Source organism: Aptenodytes patagonicus, chromosome 8, assembly GCF_965638725.1.
Source record: "Aptenodytes patagonicus chromosome 8, bAptPat1.pri.cur, whole genome shotgun sequence".
NCBI classification, from domain to species: Eukaryota; Metazoa; Chordata; class Aves; order Sphenisciformes; family Spheniscidae; genus Aptenodytes; species Aptenodytes patagonicus.
In genome coordinates, this window is record NC_134956.1 from 7969823 (window position 1) to 7992260 (window position 22438).

General features: G+C 47.0%; 1 long non-coding RNA gene across 1 annotated transcript; it reads right to left on the reverse strand.

Annotated features, from left to right (window-relative positions):
• Positions 1-215: 215 nt before the first annotated feature.
• On the reverse strand, positions 216-22275 carry LOC143163925 (uncharacterized). The gene is made up of 5 exons (XR_012995994.1): positions 21784-22275; positions 19303-19469; positions 1439-1663; positions 961-1054; positions 216-606 (listed from the first exon to the last, which is right to left on the reverse strand). It is a non-coding gene; the product is annotated as an uncharacterized LOC143163925 (long non-coding RNA).
• Positions 22276-22438: the final 163 nt, after the last annotated feature.

Genomic DNA, 22438 nt, shown 5'->3' on the forward strand with positions numbered 1-22438 from the left:
GCAGTCCCAGGTTACTGTTCTCTAACAATCTGTTCTAAGCATTGGCTAAGTTTGGAAGCAGTGCTAAAAGCGGGCTTGCTGCTATCATGCCAATGAATGAAGAGCTTGTCAACAGAGGGAGATTCACCAGCAGCAGGACAAGGGAGCAGCACAAACATTACTGTACAGTATTTCCTCTATAGAATGGTTTATATCTAAGCGTGAGTCTTTCAAAATGCTGTAATAGAGCTTTAATACTGCATTAAGTGCTGGGAAATGGAAGGAGCAGAAGGTATTTCACCGTCTACCTTCAGACTTTTGCAAATGGATTGCAAAATCCTCCACCCAAAACACAGATTCAACTAACAAGCCAGTTCCTAACACGTTCTGACCCTTGAAAAGTGTCCATATTCAGCTTTTGGCTTTCACTTAATCTGTGGAAAATCCTCAGCAACTTAGGCTTGCTCCAAGGGTGGAGCTCATCAAGTGTTCACACAAGCCAAGGAACAGCAAACAATGTGCAGTTGCTGGCAGCAGGGCAAACCCTGTGAGGTGGAGAGCCAGGACCCAGTGATCGCAGCCATCTCTCCCATCTCTACCTTCAGGAAGCGCTCATTCCATTCTCTCCTGCAAAAGCAGAAAGGGAAAGAAAGAAGAAAGGAGATGGTTGTCACAGGAAGATGGACAAGTCAAAAAAAAAGAGAGGCGCTACAGCTACACTGATTTTGAGATGTGCTGCTTTGAGTCATCCTGAGGTGTGGGAAAAGCCACTGTCCCCTGCAGCACCTCCAGCCTTCTCAGAAGAATTCATTTCCCACCACAAGTCACCCAGCCCTGCATTTCTTGGTCGGGTTTACTCCCTCTTGGAGAGCAGACACATTCCTCTGCTTCTGCCTTTCAGCTCAATGCCAGGTCTGCAATGCACCCGATAGATAAACCAAGCCCTATCAAGACCAAGAGCATTCCTGTCTATCACTGTACCTTGTTGTACAAGATCTTTTTTATCAGCTCCTGGAGATGTGGGAAGCAGCTGGAACCCAGGATCCATGGGAGGAAGGGACAGCATATCAGGCGTCTCAAAAATGGAAATATCAGAAAAGTTAGGCTCGAACCAAGTGAGGCAGACAAAGCCCATAACCCTTGCCAGGAGGACGAGCAATGCAAACAGCGGATGCTTGTATCTGAAGTAGAGATTTTTTTCCCAGTCACAGCAGAGGAATGTGTTTTAAGTAGCTGGCTTTTGGCCTTCTGCTTTGTTTACTCTTCCAAAGACCAAACCAAAACTGACACCATATCCCGCTTTATTGAAGCACGGAAGGAAGCATCTGGGAAGGCAAGGCAGAACATGACAAAGTCCAGACCAGCCTAAAGGGAGACATGCGCAAACCCTCCTGCTCAGCCAGCTGAATATGTAGGTATTTACCTACACAGCCTGCTACCACAGCCGAATGGAAAATACCTGCTGGGCTTTGGGATGCTCCAAGCAGCCAGGAAGAGAACAGGGGGAATACCACACTCAACTGCTCCTCAGGGTTTGTTTGGTTTCTTGAATAACCACCAGAAGGACCAGACCTTCAGCTGATGTGAGCAGGCTCCACAGCCTCCACCATAGCTGCATTCATGTACACCAGTTCAAGAGCTGCATGGCTACTGCCCAATTTTCAAGCTCGTGGTAACTTTTAACCTGTGCAAGTAGAAGTGGAAGAGCAGAATGAGGAAGTGATCCACTGAAACTTGTCCTGTGTGAGGGACTTCCCTGGAGAACCAGCACGAGAAAGGCGCTGCCTGCCCAGAGAAGTGCCACACTGAACCAGGCGCTGGAGAATGGCCAAGCACTGGTTCAAGCTGGGTGCTTCATTCACAGAAGACAGTACCTCTGCCAAGTGCGGGCAGTGGCTGAACGCTGTTATATAATTATATACAGCTGAGGCGCCAGGCCAGTCGTTTCCAACTCCTGTTATTTTTATTACACATCTTTCAGTATTTTATATTCCCCTGAAGAGAGCTGGTGTCCGATTTCAGGGGGTAGGAGAACTTCAAGCTAAGAGCATCCAGTGTTTTGTTTTCCTAGTTATGCAGAATGGTCCTCATCGCAAACCTAGGTGCACCACAAATGCTCATAACTAGAAGGCAGAAGGGAAGGACCCCACTTGCTAAGTCAACTTCTTGAACAATTAGGGTTGGCAGCATTTAGTTCTGTCAAATTACTCCGAGGGTAATTTATTAGAAATGGCAGAGGTAGAGTAAGGGACTGGCACAGGGAGGGATAGGCTATTTCATCTGCAACTGTCCTGACCTTCAGGGAAGAAACCCTCCAGCATAACATAGTTGCCATAAATACTTATTCCATGACAAAAGATGTCAGAAATGCAAGCTGCTGACATTACAGGATACTTAGCCAAAATGAAACCTTATGCCTTTCAAACTGTGAGCTGTAAAGACCAGCAAGTTTTATGACAGTGTGATATGCTATCCTAGAGTTAGAGGGCAGGAAAGTGCAGCTGACACTGAACACACAATACTAATACCTTTGAAGGAAGTTCATTTCCAAATGATACACAACTGTCTAACTCATTGCCAAGTTCTGGATCTAAACCAAGCAAGTTCATAAAAGGGTTAGGCAGATCAAGAAAGAACAGGTTCACCAGCACTTTTATGTCCTGGGCTGTATCCTCTGGCTCAGGGGATTGCCAGGAGCGTAGTGCACACCAGCATCTTCCCTTCGTGTCTGCTGCTAGCTGGATGGACATTTGGTCTGACTTGCTTGTCACATAGTCAGCCAAGACTCAAGTATTCAATGCTCAATTTTGTTTGCGCAAAACAAAGCCTCCTCGCCTGGTGGTGTGGGATGTTACAGGCTTGTTTCTCAAAGTGTCTCATGCGTTTAGTTCCTCCTTCTGTCTCTTGTGAGCCTGAGCAGAAGACAGGCCACCATCTCCAAAGAGGGCAGACATCTCCACACAGGGCTGCTCTGCTTCTTGTTTGTAAAGTATTACAACATGCTGTGCAAACAAAGAGTCTAACCTCAGATGAAACAGACGTCTTAGATAAATCCCATGCATGGGATTAGTCACACTGATGTTGCAATCATTGGTGTCATGGATAAAAATGACCCAAAGAAGAGGAGTATGAGAATATTCCATCACGGCTTATTTACATTAATTATAAACAAAGACTCCCACCTCTCTTGTGCTAGCCCAACAACTACTTGCACCTACCTGTTGTCTGTTACCTTAGCTCAGGACTATGCTAGAGCAGATTTTCTGCCACACTTCTGGAGTGGGCTGCCTTGTTCTTACAATTTCAACTGAACAGCAAAAGCATGATTTTACTGCAACTGCTTTATATGTTTCTTGTACAGTTACAGGAACAATTCCTTGCTGCTATAAAAATGTACCCTCATCTCACCTCCAGATGACATAATTATAAGCTAAAGGTTCCTGGTGACAACCACACCATAAGCTCTTACATAGGTGAATGTCCTTGTTCAGTGTGGTACAGCACCAAACACTGCCCCTGAGCCGTGGCTGCTGCTCTGCTGATGATATTAGCGCTCACAGTGGTTGCTCTGGGCTTAGACTGTGGAGAGGAGGCTTTAGCATTAAAAAAAAAATCACTAGTAAACTCATTGTTTTAAGTTAAACATATCTTTTATACAATGCCTCCCCTTCCCAAGTGAAATACAGCTGTGCAGATATGATGCTCTTACAGCTTTTGACCTAATGCTTTTATGCAGTAGAGGAGGTGGAAAGATGATACAAAGCCCACGCATGCTAAACCACCTTTGCAGCAGGAAAATCAAACCCCTTACATAGTAAAAGCAACCACAGAGAGTCAGGTCACTGGGCTAAAGCAATTGGCCAGGTGGACAAACTGAGATCATAGAATCATAGAATAGTTTGGGTTGGAAGGGACCTCTAAAGGTCATCTAGTCCAACCCCCCTGCCGTGGGCAGGGACATCTTCAACTAGATCAGGTTGCTCAGAGCCCCGTCCAGATATCTGACTGGTTTTCTTAGGAGAGGGTGACTACTTACACAGATTGTGCAACTACTCTGTCTCTAGTCTGCAAACACAGCCTGATGTCCAAACACCAGCATCTGTAATAGCGTTACTCTGTATTGATATCATTTGTGTGCATTTTGTAAATAAACAGTGATTCATAACTGACGGGCCTGGAGAAACCCAGGGCAGGGGTTATAACACAGGCTAAGTCATCACCTTCTCATTTGCCCAAAGATACCACTGTACATAATGGGACTGACTGCAGCAGGGTAACTCCAGAGAGGAAGCAACCCTGGATGCCAAGGCCAAATCCTCCTGCCCGTGCTTGCTGCGAATAGCACCTTGCCTGAGGCAGAGTCCCACAGCAGCACACGTTCACTCCGGCAGCTCAGTGGCATTCGGTCTAACTGGCAACAGCAGTCCTGGCCTGGCAGGATATCGCACAAAGGTGGATGTTCATACTATATCCTCACCCAAAAGCACCCCTTCCCCCCAGCGCTGTGTGTGCCATCCCACCCTCCAGATAGCTACACTGAATTACCACTGGGCAAGTGAAAAAAAGTACAGAAGATACTAGATAGAAATTAATGTTTAACCTTTGTTCGCCTTACACTACTGGCAAACAGTTGCAGGCAATCCAGAATTTTTTTCCAATCACTTGGTGTCTAATTTGTGAGCAACTTTTTTTCCTCTGCCATGCAACATCAACAGCAGACCTAAGGAAACCTGGTCCCTCATGGATTTAGTATTTGCATAATTAGTTTCTGCATGTTTGGGGTTTTTTTTCCTCATGGCTACCATGGTTTGAGTCTGCTACAGCCTCTTTCTGGGTCAGTGTATTGTAAGGTCTCTATCCACTGGCTATGTGGTTTCAGAGATCCCTTAGGGATCTTTAAAAGCTTTACTGTTCTTTGAGCTTTTCACTGAACTGAAGCATGGCCACCACATTCAAAGCAGCTGGCAGGCAGTCAGCACAACCACAGCACAACCGTGGGCCATCATGAAGTTCAGCTTAAAACAGATGGAAAAGGAAGCCAGTAGTGAATCATTTAATAGCCTAGCAAAAATCCTTTAAAATGCAAGAGAATTGCAATACCAAATCTGAAAAGGCATCAAATCAGAAAATTCTTGTTTGTAGCCTCATCTCCTCAATTCCCAGAGAATATGGCCTGACCCTCCAAAGCAAAAAGTTTGAACAGTCATGATCTAGCTACCAGATCTTCAGCCCTGAATGCCCAGACAGTAGGGAAGCTCTTCTGTCCAAATCTGGAATCTTGTTCTTCTCTCACAAACAGTAGCCAGCTACAACTGCCTAGCATAAACCCTCCTGTCACAAGAGGAGAGTCAGTCCTTTATCCTTGCAGCCCGTCACCCTGCAGGACTGCCTGGTACCACTGGAGAAGCAGTAGCTGTATATAAATGGATGGCTGATTCATGCTGGGACACTGGTCTATTTTCTTGTCCCCAACACGATCTCACCCAGCACAAGAGAGCTGTAAAGCCAGTTCCCTCCGTGGTCCCACTCCAAGCTGCAGTAGCCACACTGGGCTGAGCAACTAGATATGCCAGTGGTGTACTGGAAGCTGTGATCCTTAAGGCTTTGTCTGGTTGTAATTAAGCCATCTCATTCTTCTTGATGAAGGCTTGGTGGGAAGGGTATCCTGCCTGCTTTACTGGGCAGTGTCTGAAAATACCGTGGGGGGCAGTGGAAGGGGGCAGTGCAGGGACAGGGACAGAAGCTGCTAGGATCTGCTTGCAGGCTGCAGAAAGAGCAGAGCCACGCTAAGACCATCAGTTCGAGCTTCCAGTGACCTTACCCTGCCTCCTCACCTCCCTCGACATGCATCCAGAGGCGCACAGTCATCTCCATGTCCTTCCTCTCTTGCCTGGCAGGGCCCAGCTGCGCTCCTCACTCCTGCCCTGGGCAGCCCAGGTCTGGGCTGGGGCCACTGCACCACCCCAGAGGTGGAAGCCAGGACCTGAGCACCGGCAGGGTGGGGGACATGCAGGAAAGAGCAACCCCAGGTTGCAGCGAGCTCACTGCAGCATGAACAGCCAAGGTGTTTTACTCCTTCAAGCACCCTCTACTTTGAGATTAATTCAAATAAAGGTTGTTTCATTCATAGGACAATTGAAGCTTGCAAGACAAGTAACTGGTGGGACAGCTACTCACTAGCAGCCCTGATTATTATTCAAAACCCAGGCTGGTGTTTACTTTAAAGACCCTCCATGTTCTAGTACAGCTCTTCCACTACCCACAATAGTTCAGTAACATCTGAGGCTACAGTAACCACTAAACTGTTGTCCCGTGGTTTGGGTGAAAACCTGCATTAAACAATATCAAGACTTATCTTGAGATGGGCTAAGCAAAGTTGAGCAAATGGGAGATGTGCTCTTGCAACAGAAAGCTGTGCAGAGCCCCAGGCTAGGTGGAGTGCTGCCGACGCCTCCATCTCAGCCAGTCAAGTCCAAGGGCTGCCTAACCTCATCTCTTATCCAGAGCAACACCAGACACTTTCCAAGGAGGTGCAAGAACCCCAGCCTGCCTGCATAGGTCTCAACCTGCCCTCCGATACCTTGGGACTGGTTTACGTCTGGACCATAACACCTGTTACTCCCTCGGGAAAGTATCACCGTTCATTACCACACCAGGTCACCCTGCTTCCCATTTAAGAACTTGAGTTAGATGCTCCATCTTGCTAAATTTATGACCTCACCAACTTTTGAAGACAATGAGACACAAGTAAGTAAACTCAGTTAATCAGTGGTTAAAATGATATTTTCACAGCCCAATCATCCTTTAGTTAAGTTCCACAATTTCATGGGAACAAGCCCCAGACAAGCCGGAGATGTTGGGAACAGGAGGTTCTCCCCAGCTACCACACAATACATACCATTCCTGGGTAGCTATTTGTTGCCACCAATCATGCTGGGAACAGCACTGTGCCCTGTGACACAGTGGATTTGATTTATAATAAAACCAAAAAGAGAAAAAATAGGGCAGCCTTGACGAGATCTGCTTGACTCACCCCTGCTGCTGTGCTTAATATTGTTGGAGAATTGCTCCACGCAGGGAGCAATTTAGAAAAAGCTTGATGAGGAAAAGCTTGTGATGAGGAAAGCTTATCTGCTTTACTTTAGACCAGCTGCATACCTGTCCAGGACAGATGCACTTGGCACATATATGGAGATGGCTCATACATACTGAAGGAGCAACTCATTCAGTAACGACACATTTATGAGACAGTTTCTAATCAAACCCTTCCTCCAAGCAAAGATAACAGGCTATCCTTGACGTTCTCACCACAAGTACATGACAGCTCCAGCACTCTGCTGTCTACAGCACGCAGCAGCCTCATTGTGCAGGGACCCACCAAGCAAACGTGACAATGCCAGCCTCAGGGAACCCATCCCATCTAACTTGGAAAAATCTTGTGCTAGGAACTTACCCTAATTCTACATCTTGAGTAAGACTTCCAAGCTGTCTGCGGTACACTGGCAGATCACATGGCAGTGCCTCCAGCTAAGATACATGCCTGCTTTCTTAATGCTCTGCTCCACGTGGGTGCACAAAGCATGGGAGATATCTTTTTACTGTAGGTGAAAAAAATGTCATTCTGTTCAAAATTTCATTGCTGTATTGCTTCCTACATTGACTTCTCCCTAGACTACTGTGGTGTGATGAGACAAGGAGGACTGCCTACCCTTGGGTTAGACAGCTAATAAGCTACAAGCAACAGGCCTTGCCCTGGGAAGCCACCAAGCTCTGACTCACACAAAACCAGTAGTTTAGAAGAGGGATCAGCAGTCTTTCAGAAAAGGACAGTCCTTCTTTTCTAAAGCAAGAATTGGACTTGGCTTAGGAGCAGCCCATGAGACTCGCTCCCAGAGCTGCAGCTGACCTGTCCGAGTTGGAGGGGGAAGCACAGGGCTCCCCTGGCCACCAGGCTCCGGGCTCAGCAGCTCCGGCACTAGCACCCATGAGCCACCATCCACCACTAGCTGCTTTGTCTCCCCCCTCCCAGCCCTGCTGCACATTGGTGGAGTCTGCCCAGACAGTGGGAGAATGTGTGATTCACCTGGCAGGTGAACAAATACGTTGGCACAGCCCCTAGGGAAGTTAAAATTGGAGAAGAAAGTTTTTTCACTGCTTGGCCTCACTGAGTTGGTGGGCCAGGAGTCAGAGATGACCCTCCGTGTGCTGGCTAAGGATCAACAAGGCAGGGGAACTGGCATCTGCGGAGACATCTTCATATATTAAATAGAAACCACCAAGATCAAGATGCTGAAGAGGGAGGACAGTCCAGTCACAGACAGATGTACATGCTTTATCTAGAGAGTGCAGCAGATGCTGGTATAAAGCGAGGAGCAATGGCTGCAGGAGATGAGCACATCTGAAACAAAGCAAGCAGCTCTGCAAGAACCTGTATTCTGGGAAAAGATCAGTCGCACCTTCAAGCACAAGAGTGTACCAGAAGCCTCCTGCAACTGGAGGGGCTTCACTCAGGCTTCGCAGGGGTGAATGCAGCAACAGCACAAGTGCCCAGCTCAGCCAGCCCTGCTACAGTGAGCAGCCACATAGCTATGATGGGAACTCAAGGAGGGGACCCAGCAAACAGCAAAGCAGAGCTCTCTGCTTGCTGCACAACCCACCTCCCCATACACCTCTTCATCGCCAAAAACGTAGCATATTGAAATCTCATTTCCTAGGTTAACAACTTACGAGATCATGTTGCCTCACCTTGATTACTAGTGAAGCCTGTGAGTGATTTCAGCTTCTCCTGAGAAGCCTGGCTGTCTCAAAAGCATCACATTTCTATGTATTCTGAAGGAAAAGGTAAATGCCTCAGTGAGCAAGTAGAGAGGGGAGCCACATTTGCGCTCCTGCTAAGGAAAGGACTGCCTGCTAGCTAGGCAGCAAACACACACACACACTTCCCAAAGCAGGAAGTAGCCAGGGCACAGGGTGCCTCCAGCCCAGTTGGTATTTAGGGGATTTGGGAGAGAAGTGAGGATAGTGAGGAGTATTAAGAGTTACTGCATCAGAGGCAAGTATGAGCGATGTCGGACTTCACCAAACCTGTTGTTCACAGAGCAATTTGTCCCTTGCTTAGGTTACAGTCAGGAGTTTATGCTAAGGGCTTTCTCTTTTCTCAGCGGGTATCACAAGGTGTCAGATCTGGTACGAGCAAAGTGGAGCAGCCCCAGGGTAATGGCACTGGAATGACACTGAGATGAATTTTGGTTTGGGTCCCAGTTTTACTTCTGGCATCCAGAGGCATTTGCTTGTTCTGTGTCCCCTTTTTACCCCTTGTCTCCCAGTCTTGTCTCCCAGCAGGGACTGCTCCTCCAGCACATATGGTACAGGTCTCGCTGTGCAGACACATGACCAAGGTAAGACCAGCAGAAACAACCTCCTAATTACCAAAAACAAGCCCAAGAAAGTCATTAAAGGACAAACAACCCTGACCACTCAAGTCAAGTCCCTATTGTCTACCTTAATGCACTGTTCTCCCATCACAGGGCACACTGGATCTGCTTGCTTTCAGGGTATCGCACATCCCTCCAGCTGCAGAGTTTCCCCTCTCCAACTGGTCTGCCCAGGGTGGGTGGAAGAGGAACAGGCCAAGCTGCTTGCCACCTCCCCCAGGGCAACTTTCCCTGCTTTTCCAGCAAGAGCTGCTCAGTGGAAGAACCCTGCTAGATTTCTCCTACTTTTGAAATTGTTTTTTCCTTCCAGCTGATGATGACCTACATAATAAGCAGGTCACTGGAACACGAGAGATGTTTTCCGAGGCAGAGGAGAAAAGCCAAGCAGTTCCCCTGCAGCATGTGCTTCTGAGGACAAAGTGAAGCGCTGTTTCCCAGGGGCCCCACTCAACAGCCTCCTTCATGCTCTTCCTGTCTGAAATCAGCAGGAGCTGCTGGGATCCCACCGGGGACACCATCAGACCCTGAGCAGAACATCAGGCTAGTTAAGGACCAGCTCCATGGGGCACCATAAACCCCTCCTCACGTGAACAGTAAACATGCCATGTGCAGCCCCTGTGCACAAGGCTGTGAGCCCATGCAATGGCCTGGCTGCATGAGACTCAATCCACCAGGCAAGGCAAGCTCTCCTCAAACAAGCAGCAAAGGGAGGGAAGGAGAGAGGAGGAAGATGTGAAGGGGCCAAGTCCCCACCATGATCCCTGTGGTGCAACCCCTCCCCAGCCGAAGGAAGGATCTGTTTGTAGCAGCTCTGCAGACCACAGGAATACGAGACCAAGTCGTCCCCAGCTGGAACAGTGCCCTACCTGAAAATCTGGCAGGCAAGAAGCAGGGTTAGAAGAGCTTGAACTCAATTTACTTCTCAAGCTCTAGTCATTTCTGCTCCTTTATGGGAAGCATTCCTAAAAGCTTGCTACAATAAAGTACAAACTGGACATGAGAAGGATTTGAGTAGCCGAGAGAAGAGAGAACCTGGGATATCCCTTCAGCATCAGTATGGTTTAAGGCATGGCAGAATGGAACTGGACTGTCTCAAGATGTTGTCTCCAGCACCATCCTCTCTGTCCTTGCTGCTGATCTCTCCCCATCTTCAGATCCCCCTCTCAAACAGGAGACAACACTGCAAAAGATGTAGGCCAGCATACCCAATCCCCACACCGACTGGTGCACTGCAAGCAGGAAGCAGCTAGCTGCCTACCCAAGGGTAAGGCAAGAATCTATTAGAGAAATGAATGTAACGTGATCCTGCCTGGGGCTCAGAGTCAGTCCCAGAAGGATATACGGAGTGAGTAACCAGAGCAGACAAGGGTAAGAAGCTCTCTCAAACAGCCTGGTGGCTCAGAGAGCTCCAGTAACAATAGTGCAAGTCTGGTAACTAGGTCACAGTTATGATCCTTAATTAATCCTGAAGAGACCCCATCTGCCATGGGGAACATGACAGTTAAGGTAGCTCATTAAGCCCAGAAGCAGGCCAGGGGTAACGCCAGACCCCAGCCTAGCCCCCAGAGGTTTGGGGACAAAATCCTGTTTGGCAGCAGCAGCTGCTTTGCCCAGCCCGCTCTCTGACAAGCTTTTAGCCAGCAGACGCACCAGGCTCTCCCCATCTCCTCCGAGGAAGCAACAGCAGCCCGGAGCCTGTTCACTAGCCAGTGCCCAAACTACACTGACATAAACCATGAAACAGGAGAGAGATGGGACTGAAAACAGCAGGCAGACATGGGGCTCCAGCAGAGGAGCCATACCACATCCTGCTAGACAGCTGAGCCCTGGCTCCCTGCACTGCACTTCACCTGCAACCCTGCTCTTCTCACCCACACCCCTCTATGCCAGGGTATGCTATCCCGAGTCACTTCTTCCCCTGACTCCTCTGGGAGAAGCTAAGAGGTATCAGCTTCTCTGCATGCACTGCCTCAGCTTCCACAGAGGGTTAAATGAACATGCTGGGCTGGCAGTCACAGCCCTGAGACACAGGTGCTGCAAAGGGGCATCAAGGTCAGTGCAGAAAAGGGCCTGACACTGCAGCTGAAGTTAGGAGAGGTCCTGTGCCAGCAGGGCCAGGTTATTCACTTGGCAGAAAGACCTGTCCCTAACCATGACAGTGGAGAGCCCATCTGGCAGCGGGGTGGCAGAGACTGGCTGAGGGCAAGGGCATGGATGGCTGACGCCTGGGATAACAGTCTAGGTGCATGTGATCTGCCCTGGCCTCTACAGCTAGCTGTGTTTTGCATCTACACATGATCCCTATGAATGTCTTGATCTGCTTAAATCCACTGGTGACGGGGAGATAAGCTGAGATAATGCTGATTGAGTTTTCAAGCCCCGCTTCTGTCACCTGAGCAATTAAAAAACAGCCACCATCGGCAAAGACAGCAAAACCTAACAGGGCTTCTGAGGACTCGGCACAGAGCAGGAGCATTAAAAATAGTTGTTTCAAAGGAGGGATGTGTGACTAATAAGCCCTAAACTGACAATTGTTGGGAGATGGGGGCAGCTTAGTACTAAAGCCATGTCTCCAGGGACCCTTTTTAAGGTGTCACTTGTGCTCACTACCACCCTGAAAGGCATTGTATTCAGCAACATGCACAACTGACAGCACACCAGGGAACAGACAAGACTCCATATAATTAAACCAGAACAAGCAGCAAGGAGAAAAGCTGCCAAGTAAACATAAAAACAGTATTTCTACCCAAGGAAACTCTGAATAGCAGAGCACTCAAACTCCAGGCATATGCACCATCACCATATACATGCGCTGTTCTCCCCCATCCAAGTGCAGCTGGATGAGGGACTGCACCGCCACGAGATCACTCCATGAAAACTAGGTCACTGGCTATCAAGCCCAAGAGACAGTGCAGGAACTTTGGGAAGGATGTAGTGAAATCACTTCTTCCAATTAAAACACAAGATTAGGAAGCAGCTCTAGTTTATTCGCTCTTGTAATTGGAGCTTTAAATCTCAATTACTTGCTCAAAATCTCATCATCCTTCATGGTAAACATATCTTGACAGGGTTTTTGCTGTGGAGGAGACACACAGTTTTGCGAACCAAGCTGAAGCAAACATAGGAAAAGTTATCACCTTTCTGAGACAGCAGTACAGAGGGCGCAGGTAGTGTGGAGCAATCTGTGGTCCCAAAGGCTCAGAAGGGAACCCAGAGCTTGCCCCCTTCACTCACCCACAGAAAAGCAGCACACTTGTTTGCTGTGCCAAGCACCAGCCTCCTCTCTCCCTCCTCTGGCCAAAGTGCAAGCAAGGCCAGGCACTACACAAGCCCTGAGGACCCTTCTGGATTTCAGCGCTAGATAGCACAAGGATCCAGAGGGTTTGCACACCTTTGCATATTGGTGTTGGCTCCTGTTTTGTGGCTGAAGTGGTGGCTGTCCCCCTCCCAGGTACTCCACCCTCCACTACAGGGTCTCATTCCTGCTGCAGGTTGGACAGGATGAACGTCTGCTTCATATCTTAGAGCCTGGCGTAGTAAGTGTGTGTTGCCCAGCATGACATCTCTCCCCAAAACTGCTTCTTCCAAGACATCGTTGCCTCACAAAATGCAGCTTGGCAAAAAAGCCCTACCTCACACCCACCCAGACACAGAGATTGCTCAGCACACTCCATCAGAGGCAGAAGAATTAACCTTTAAGTAGTGAACGGGCCGGGGAAAAACGTGGCAAAGCAACCCAGCCACCTCTCTGCTTGTTAAACACTGAAATAATGCATGCCAGCTGTGCTGTATTTGCAGACTTCAAAGTGCCAAACAACAGAAACCCATAACTGTCATCAGGGCTTTTGGGGAAACAGTTCAGCCACTGCTTAAACCCGAGCATCCCAGTAGTAGCCTTGTGCAGTGCAGTTAATCTGAAAGTTTGCTGGTGCTACTGATGGCTGGAGAGAATCAGTTACCCTTCACCCCAAATTACCTCTCCACATAGAGCCACCACCCCTCCATACCACATTTTCACATGGCGTGGTACTTTTTCCCTATGTGATCAATCACCCCTTATCAGTGCTAAGAGGGGGGGTGTCTCAGGAGACGTTTCCTGTACTAATGTTGAATTAATTTCTTTTTAATTAACACATTATCAAATTTCACACTGGAAACAAGATGCAACTTTTTGACAACATGAACTCTGAATTGCTTTTTCAAGTTAAACTTTGAAGCAGAGACTTGTCAAGACTAGAGGTCTTTAAAAATCAAGATTGGAAGTACTTAAAAAAACCAACCCCAAACCATCACAACTATACTCTAATTCTCCTAGGAGCCTGTGGGATGGCTGCAGGAATTTTTGGGCAAAGTGCTGCAACTTGCACGTCTGAAGAGACTAGATTTTCTAAAGTATATAAAAGCTCCGTAAGATTGGCAGAGCTCTATGTAAAATCACAGCACACAGGTCAATCGCATCATCCATCACTAATGCTAAGCCAGCAATAACGCTCTACTCTCCCTTGGTTTGCTCTTACAATCAATTCGACATGAGAAACTGGGCACAGAAGTAAAGAGAATGACTTAACCCCAGGTATTTTTGCCATTTCAGTCTTAATTTCTCAGCTGATCCCTTTCAACATTTGTGTTATGCAATGTTTGCACTTCCATCTCTTTGTAGGACATTTTCTAGAATCAGCTTTTTTCTTCTTCGCCCAGGGCTGGGACAATGTGCATTTCCAAGAGAAAGCACATGCATCTTGCCTGATTAAGTGGAGGGTTTCCTGAAAGAAGACATTAGATACTCCAGGTTCTTTACCACGTCTCCTGGAGATACAAGAACAACACACTAAACCTTTTCCAAACATTACCACCAACCCAAGCCAACACCTGACAAGACTAGGTTTGCTCAGCACACCAAGTCAGAGACAACTCGCTCCTTTGAGTCCTCTGGCCCCGTAGATCTCAGCTGGAATGGTGTTCAAAGCAGCTGCAAAACCATCAGGTCAAATAAACTACATGCAGAAAAGGCTGCCAGCAGGGTCACAGTACCCCAAGAAACCTCCCATCCCAGCTGTCCTGGCTGGTCCTCACTTGCACTCCTTCTGGTACCGCCTGTGCTGCTTGGCAGGCAGAGTGGCCCAGGAGCCTTGAAAGTAGAGCCCAGAGCTTTGCGTGACTTAGGCTGTTTGTAAGACAGTGCAAAGAGAGCACTTGCCAGTTTTTTTCTTCTTTTTGAAGAGTTCAGTGCAAAGGCAAACAAGGAATAGAAGCCTCATATACTCGAATAACCTGAATATGTCACAGAGTTTCTCTAGTCTGCAGCTCCCAAGTTCTGATTTGGAGATATGATGTGCTAATCTCCTCCCTTAATATTTCAGCACTGTCCCCTTCTTCCCTATTGCTGACACACTTCTCATTTTTATACCTTATCACCACCCTCTAACTTTATCTATAATCTTTAGAGCACGAGGAGGAACAATACATCTTGCACCTCAAAGGTTAAGCAACAAGAGCTATTGCAAAATAGCACAGCAAACCCCATGGGCAGAACACACCAACACTTACACTGGGAGATGGAAAGATTTGCAGAGGAAGGACCTGGACACCAAGAAGGCTGTAGCTCATCCTTACAGCTTTCTGCTGTGGCACACCGGCTATGGTGTTACACAGACTCTCCTCCCACTCACAGGAGCGGGTTTGGCCCTTTGATATTTCATATCCTCTGTTGCCACACACTTTCATGCTATTTTCATGTCTGGAACACCTCCACTTAGATGTGAGGCATCCTTCTGCTCTACTGCTTGGCCACTTCCCTCTCAACCCTTTGAATCGTTGCTTTCAAGGAGCTAATTCTAATTGACTATACAACTATAGCAACTAGTATTAACTATAACAACTGATTTTTTAACTGTAAAGTTTCCCTGACCATTGATGGAAACAATAAAAGATCAAAACTGCTTTATACTTCCCTCTGTTTATTGCTTGCTTTCTCCAAGACAGTTCTTAAGACTGGTCTTAAGACCAGCAACATCTAATGCTATGGAATAGCTGGATAAGAAAAGCCACCCAGGTAACAGAAGAGTCCTGTTGCCTCACTGGGTACCCATTCACGGGATAACACCCACACAGGAATTCCCAGCTTGGGTCTAGTCAGGAGGGGGATTTTCCCCCAGCTTCTCATGTTATCAGCAGGTATTTCATTCTGAAATGCTTCTCCTTGCTTCACTGAAATACTGATCCTTGCAGAAGAAATTAAAATACCGGATGCATAAGAGAATAAGCCTTTGCTGAAACAAACCACAACAACTAGCCTGGCTTGTAGGTGTACTGTACCTACAACAGACATTTTAAGGTGACAGCCTTTTGAAATCCTATCATTTTCACCTGCCCAAAAGACATCAGAGACTATTAGGACTTCACAGGATGCCTTTATCCGTATTTCCAGGCTGAAAAGGCAATCTTATTTGTATTACTACACCTGGGAAAAGAAAGGTAGCATGTACATCTGCAGGAAATAGTACTGATTAAAAACCTGTCTAGTCAGCAAATCTCCATTTTGACAAACAAAACTACATCAATTTACACAAAGGATTTAACTTACTGTGTCAAACTGAGTCCGGGGTGACTGGGGAGGAGTGAGGGCACTTGAATATGCTACTGCCTTGTAAGGTGTCCGTGGCGGGCCCATGGGACAAGTATACAAGTCAGAGAGATGATTTCTTTGTCGTGGTTTAACCCCAGTAGGCAGCTAATCCCCACACAGCCACTCGCTCACTCCCCCCCAGTAGGGTGGGGGAGCGTATCAGAAGGGTAAAAGTGAGAAAACTTGTGGGTTGAGATAAAGACAGTTTCATAATTAAAAGAGAGGAGAAAAGCAACAGACAGAAAAAAAAAAAACATCAAAACCAAGAAAAACAAGTGATGCAAAAGAAAACAATTGCTCACCACCAACTGACCGATGCCCAGCCAGTCCCTGAGCAACAGCAGCCCCAGCCAACCTCCACCCCTCAGTTTTATTGCTGAGCTTGATGTCATATGGTGTGGGATATCCCTTTGGTCAGCTGGGGTCATCCCCTCCCAACTTCTCGTGCACCCCCTTGCACGAGGGGGTGCCTACTTGCTGGCAGGGCAATGTGAGAAACAGAAAAGCCCTTGATGCTGTGCAAGCACTGTTCAGCAATGACTAAAACATCCCTGTGTTATCAACACTATTTTCATCACAAATCCAAAACATAGCCCCATACAAGCTGCTATGAAGAAAATTAACTCTATCCCAGCCAAAACCAGGGCAATTTTACAGGGCGAGAGGGAGAGAACAAGGTACGCCCTTGATTTCTAGCAATCTTCTGCTTGACAGAAAAGTCCTGACATTGACATTGCTTTAAAAGAGACAGCCCATAGGCTCCAGCAAAGCATTTTTCACTGCTGGGGGTTGATTTCTTGTTTTCAAGGACTTTTACAATCCTCCTCCGCTCTGACTTCCACCTTCCTGCCCATGCCCACACTAACGCAGATATGAGCAGCAGTAGGAGCTCACTAGAGCTACCTGCTGTAGCAAAGGTGTTCTACTATATAAACATGACTTGAGCGTCTCTCTGGGCCTGGAGCGTTTAAATTCAGACAAAGACAACACCCACTTCTTTCTCTGCTCTGTCAGCTGCCCTTCCTATATAGAGAGCAGCAGGCTATCTACTTAATTCCTTTCTGGAAACTCCAGTTATAGACAGCTGTAGAGAGCTCTGACTTCAGAGCTAAGTCCTTTCCCCACCCTTTCACACCTTGATACAGGAAGCGCTCAGATTCACTTTTTCTAAGGTACTTCTGCTTTCTGCTGACTACGTAGAGAGTTCAAGCTCCCAAGCTGGACATAAAAGGTGGTTTCTTTGCCCGAGTAGCTAATGAGGAGAAATGAGGGCTGAGATATGCAAGAAAAATGACAGGCTGAAGCCCAGCAATAATCCTAACTAAACATATACTGGTTGGAGTCTACTGGTTCTTTCTAAGAGAAGGAGGAAACTGTGTGAGAGAGGAGCAAACAAGGGTGTGAATGCAAATCATTGCAAATGCAGCAAAGCTCACAGTAGCTGGAAAGATTCATGTATCATTTCCTGCTGTGTGCTGCACAAAGCAAGACAAACTCAAGGATGCAAGATGAAAAAAAGACTATTGTGTGATTTTCCACATCTGAAGCAACTGGAGGGATGTCAGGGAGATATTCTGGAATTAAGATAAATGACTGCTGGATGTGTTAATCAGATGGGCTGTAGACCACAGCAGCCCCGGTGTGGGAGTAGTGCCCTTCAGTAGAAGGGCAGGGTACCTCGTATGAGGGCGGCAACAGCTCCCGCTGTCCCAGCTGAGCATGAGTCATGCCCCTGTAATGGGACCTTGCCAAGAGACCAAACTCCTCTGCATCAATGGGCAGCACCTGGGGCCCAGCAGACGGGCAAAAGCATCCTGACCCAACACCCTTGTGAGGACCCGCCGGCAGCTCATGAATTTTAAAAGCTATCCATTACAGTGGGGAGAAAAACAACTCGACACTTGTTTGTATGAGATGGGGTAAGAAGCTTGCCTGGCCTGCGTCTGTGAAACAGGGTGCTGCTTAGTCGCTCTGTAACAGGTTGCACGTGCCTCAGCATTCAGCAGCTCTTCCAGCTTGGTCAAATTCTCTACCGATTAGAGGGTCCTAGAGAGAAATGAGATTTCCTGTTCTGTCACGTAAAGAAGACACTGGATCCAAATGAGGAAAATCTGCTAAAGAAATTCAGCATGGGAAGAATTTTCACTATGCAGCTACTATCGCAACCCTCAAATTTTGCCTTAAAAGGTAAACTAAGTTCTCTCTAAAAACTGCTGGTCTCAGGACCGGAGGTGGAAGTTCTCAGATCTAAGCCTGGAATTTGAGTCTGGATTAAATCCAGATGTCAGGATCCCATCCACTCCCTTGGAAAATTCAGATCTCAATATAGACAGTGGCTTGTGCGTGGGGTAGGGGAATTGTTTTTCTGGCTCGCCCTCTCGTGACACTGACTGGGTGGGAAAAAATTAGGAATATGTGCAGCTCTGACTTCGGAAGTGAGCAAAAGGGATTAAATGTTGCCAATGGTATGCTTTCATTTGGACAGGCTGAGTGCAGAGGGGCTTTGACTCTTGCTTTTCTGCTGAAGTATCTAAATGCTCTCTTAAAAGCATACAGTTCATTAAAATTCCATGAAAGGAGCTAACTGCTGACAGATGCGAGGCTGGATGAAGGCTACAAACCTGCAAATCAAGTTCTGTTTCCAGGAATATTGGGCAAAACGTGCTTGAGAGAAGAGGGATGGGAGGGAGGTATTGAAGGTAACTTACACCTGAGCCTATATGGTAAGCCGGCATCATGGAAAGAGACCATCTTCAGCAGCAACTCTTCATAGACATCTGCAGAAATCAACTTGACTCTGTGGCAGGGGATTTTTTTTTCCCCCATTTCAATTTCTATATAGGAAGCACTTTCTGTGGCTTCTCATCCACCTCCCAAACTGCTGCAATTTAACCTTTTTTTCCCCTCTTGCAACTTACTTAGCAAAGAAATGGACAAATCATCAGAATGGAATGGGCTTTAGAAAACTAAAAGCAGCAGAGGCTCTCAGGGTAGCTGTGCCTTTTCCCACTGCATCAGATGGGCCTTTCAGGCAGATCGAGCTTCCTCTGCTGAATCCACCTGGAGTCCAAAGACTGCTCCAAAACACAGTTACAGCTAGGAACTACCCACCTTCCAAACTAAACTTTGTCACGGCCAGCTGAATAAATTTGTTCCCACACCAATGCTATCCACTCAGCTTAAACCATTTTCCTTCTTTATTACATGCTACTCCGCCCTTTACATATTCACAGGCAGCCATCACTTCTCCCCTGCCCACCGTACCTGCCATCTCTCTCCAGACAGGCTACGTAAGCCTGCTTTCTCTCTCAGGACGGGCTCCCTGTTCTCCCGTTGGCTGCTAAGGTACTGTCTCTTGTCGCAGTCTGAAGTCCTCCTGGAGTGTGGCAAACAGCATTTGCGTGCCACTTCATGCTAGATTCTCCTGAGCCCTGTAGGATGACGGTAATACATCACCACAATTAACATCTTTAAATACCATTTAATTAATCCACTGAAGCCCTAAGAAATTTTAATTAATGGCAGCTTTATTAGTATTTACTTCACCTTCAACATGTCAGCTCTGGCAATATTTCCAAAGGGAGGAAACTGGCAGAGCAGTTGACAAGACACCCTTTACCCCTGACTTTTCCCCGCTCTGCTGGTCCCAGAGCTCACAGCCATCTCTGTGCACTGACAAGGACATGTTCCTTCGGCAGCTCTCCAAGATGAGGGTCAAGTTAATGTCATTCTGTTGCTATTTAGCTCTGTGCAACTCCTGCCATGTACAAGGTTAAATAAATTCACCAAAATCAAGCTCTAAAGAAGTGTTATCACAGTGTCTGATTAATAGCACAGATTGTAGGGAAGTCTGACAGGAAAGCCGAGAGTTCTGCTCCACTTGGAGATCTCCATATCGTAGCCAAGGTCGCTGTGTCTCAGCTGCCAACCTTGAATGATGTTTGTGTAAAAAGCAGATGCTCTTCAGGCTTCAGACTTCGCATGCACTTTTGAATACAAAACCACGAGTTTCTGAATTCCAGCAACAGAGCAGACTAACGTACTTCATCCCTCAGCCTTGCAACATGGTAAGTTGCTGCTATTATCAGGATAAAGAAGGATTTTTGTGGGATTGAACCTGCTGCTGCAGGTGTCCACGTACATGAGCTCTGCAGCCTGTTGCAGTACTGTGCCAGCATATTTGCACAACACCTTTCTCTGGTGCCCCTTACAACAAAACACGTTTTCCTTCTGTCCCTCTTAAGTACCATGGTCAATTAATAGGGGAGGAATATGAGGAGAAGGAAAAATACTATCAACATACTATAAATCAAGCATATGGGACTTGATTTCTGTTGTTAAAACTGAAATTAATCCAAGGAGCACTGGAGTGATCCCTTAGGTTCAGACACATTAACTCTGTGCTCTAAGGACACTCGCCAGGTATCTGCACGATAGAATGTTGTGATGTTTCCTCATTTTTTAAAGTAACTGATATGATACAAAGCTTCAGGGTAGGGGTTCAAATGTTGATGGTCAAGGGAATGGGGAGAGGAGTAACGTGAAACACAGATCAGGTATCTTTAAACTTCAAGTGCTAATTAACTATTATATTTTGCAAAATGTAAATATTTGAGGCATGTAACACTAACTGAAAGCCAGTTGTGAAAAAAGAGCACCCTTCATGAGCAAACTGGACTAATAATTGGAAGTACTGTCCTGATATTACCAAGTGACCAAGACTCTTGCTATCACAACTGCTATACAGGCTCAGGTCAAATACTATAGCCTTAGTTTAATCATTTATTTACAGAACAAATTAAAACTATAACTGATGAAAGGCTGTTTCTTAATTGTAACATCTGCATTACATTACTGGAATAATGAATTGAATTGTTTAAGATCTAAGCATCGAGACTTATTAAATAATGTTGTCTTAAATTCCTAATAAGCAAGAAGCAAACTGTGTTTAAAAAACCATCTAGCCCCTACTAAAACCCAAATCCCATGCCTCTGCCTTGTAAAGCCCTATCTACTTTTTCAGGGCCCCATGAGGAGTACACGAGGGCAGAACTCTGCCCCATTTCCTACCTCAGAGCTTAGTAACGCACTGGAGTTGACAGCAAGTCTGCCATTTGACTACAGTTTAAGGTTGCCTTCCTCTTGATCTACTTACTCAGATCACAAAGTTTACATACTGCAGCCAGCATCCTCAGAGTGACTCAGTGATGAAGAGGAGGGTCAGGCAACTAGGAGGTCCTCCCCCTGCCCTCCCACAGAGGAGTTATCTAAAGATTAATTTGCAACATGTAAATACTGACCAATACTTTCTGAGTGCCTTTTGTATCCAAACTTGAGTTCAGCAGCCACAGTCCTATGTAGGCTTTGTACTTCCCTAATCACTCTACTAGGAACACCTTCTAGTAACTACACAACATGACTACATGCAAGACACGAGTCAAGTAAGAGCGAGCTTTAAAAGAGCTCTCCTCGAAACTCTGTACCTGTTACAAAAACCACTCTTGCCTCAAAGTGCCCGAGCCAGCTCTCGGCTGGCTGAGGGATGTGAGGCCAAGACAGGCAGTACTCTGCCCGAATCCTGTCTTCCGTGAAACCATTGTTTCGCAAGATGAGGAAAAAATGCATCATCATCTTTCTTCTCCATTCTTTCCACACTTCAGCAATTAGTATACGCTTACAGGAATTAGTACTACTGCAGCTTGGATGGCCAGATACATAAGGAGAGCTCCTTTTATCATTACCCACCTGTAAATATTCTTTTAAACAAATAAACTTTAATGTCCATTGCAAACCAGAGGATGCAGGATTCAATTTTACTTGCTGCTCCCATTCTCCCAAGAGTCATTTATCCAAAACCTGGGCAATGGCGCCACGCTTCAAAAACACAGCAGTGAAAGTCTGAGCATCACCAATAGAGAAACTGTTAGATTCATACCAGCTGTAGGCAAAGTGAGAGGGGTTCAGGGTCCCACCACCACCAGTGAGACTGACTACTGCTTTCTGAGCCCCTGTGCAAGGACTCCGCAGGGAGTCAGAGCTGCGTGTTTAGGAAGAAAATACACAAGATGTGTCTGAGCAGCGCTGGGTTTCCCCACTCGGCTGACTCAGAACGCGTGTTTTCCAATGAACAGGCGCACTAGGGGCCCGCAAATCTACTATCCTGGGGGTAAGGGACTCCAATACTTCTGGGAAACAAGCGTTGCATAGCCTGGGGCCGAGGGGAAACCCAGAGCAGGACAACTACCCGCCTCTTCTTCCCGTATGGGCCATGCCCCCGTCATGGGCCGTCCCCTCACAGCCCCCTCCGGCCGGCTGCCCCTCTCTGTCCCCTCACGCACGCCCCCGGCAGCTACTCGGGCCCCCTCCGTGCCCTCACGACGCCCCGGGAGCCGCCCAGCCC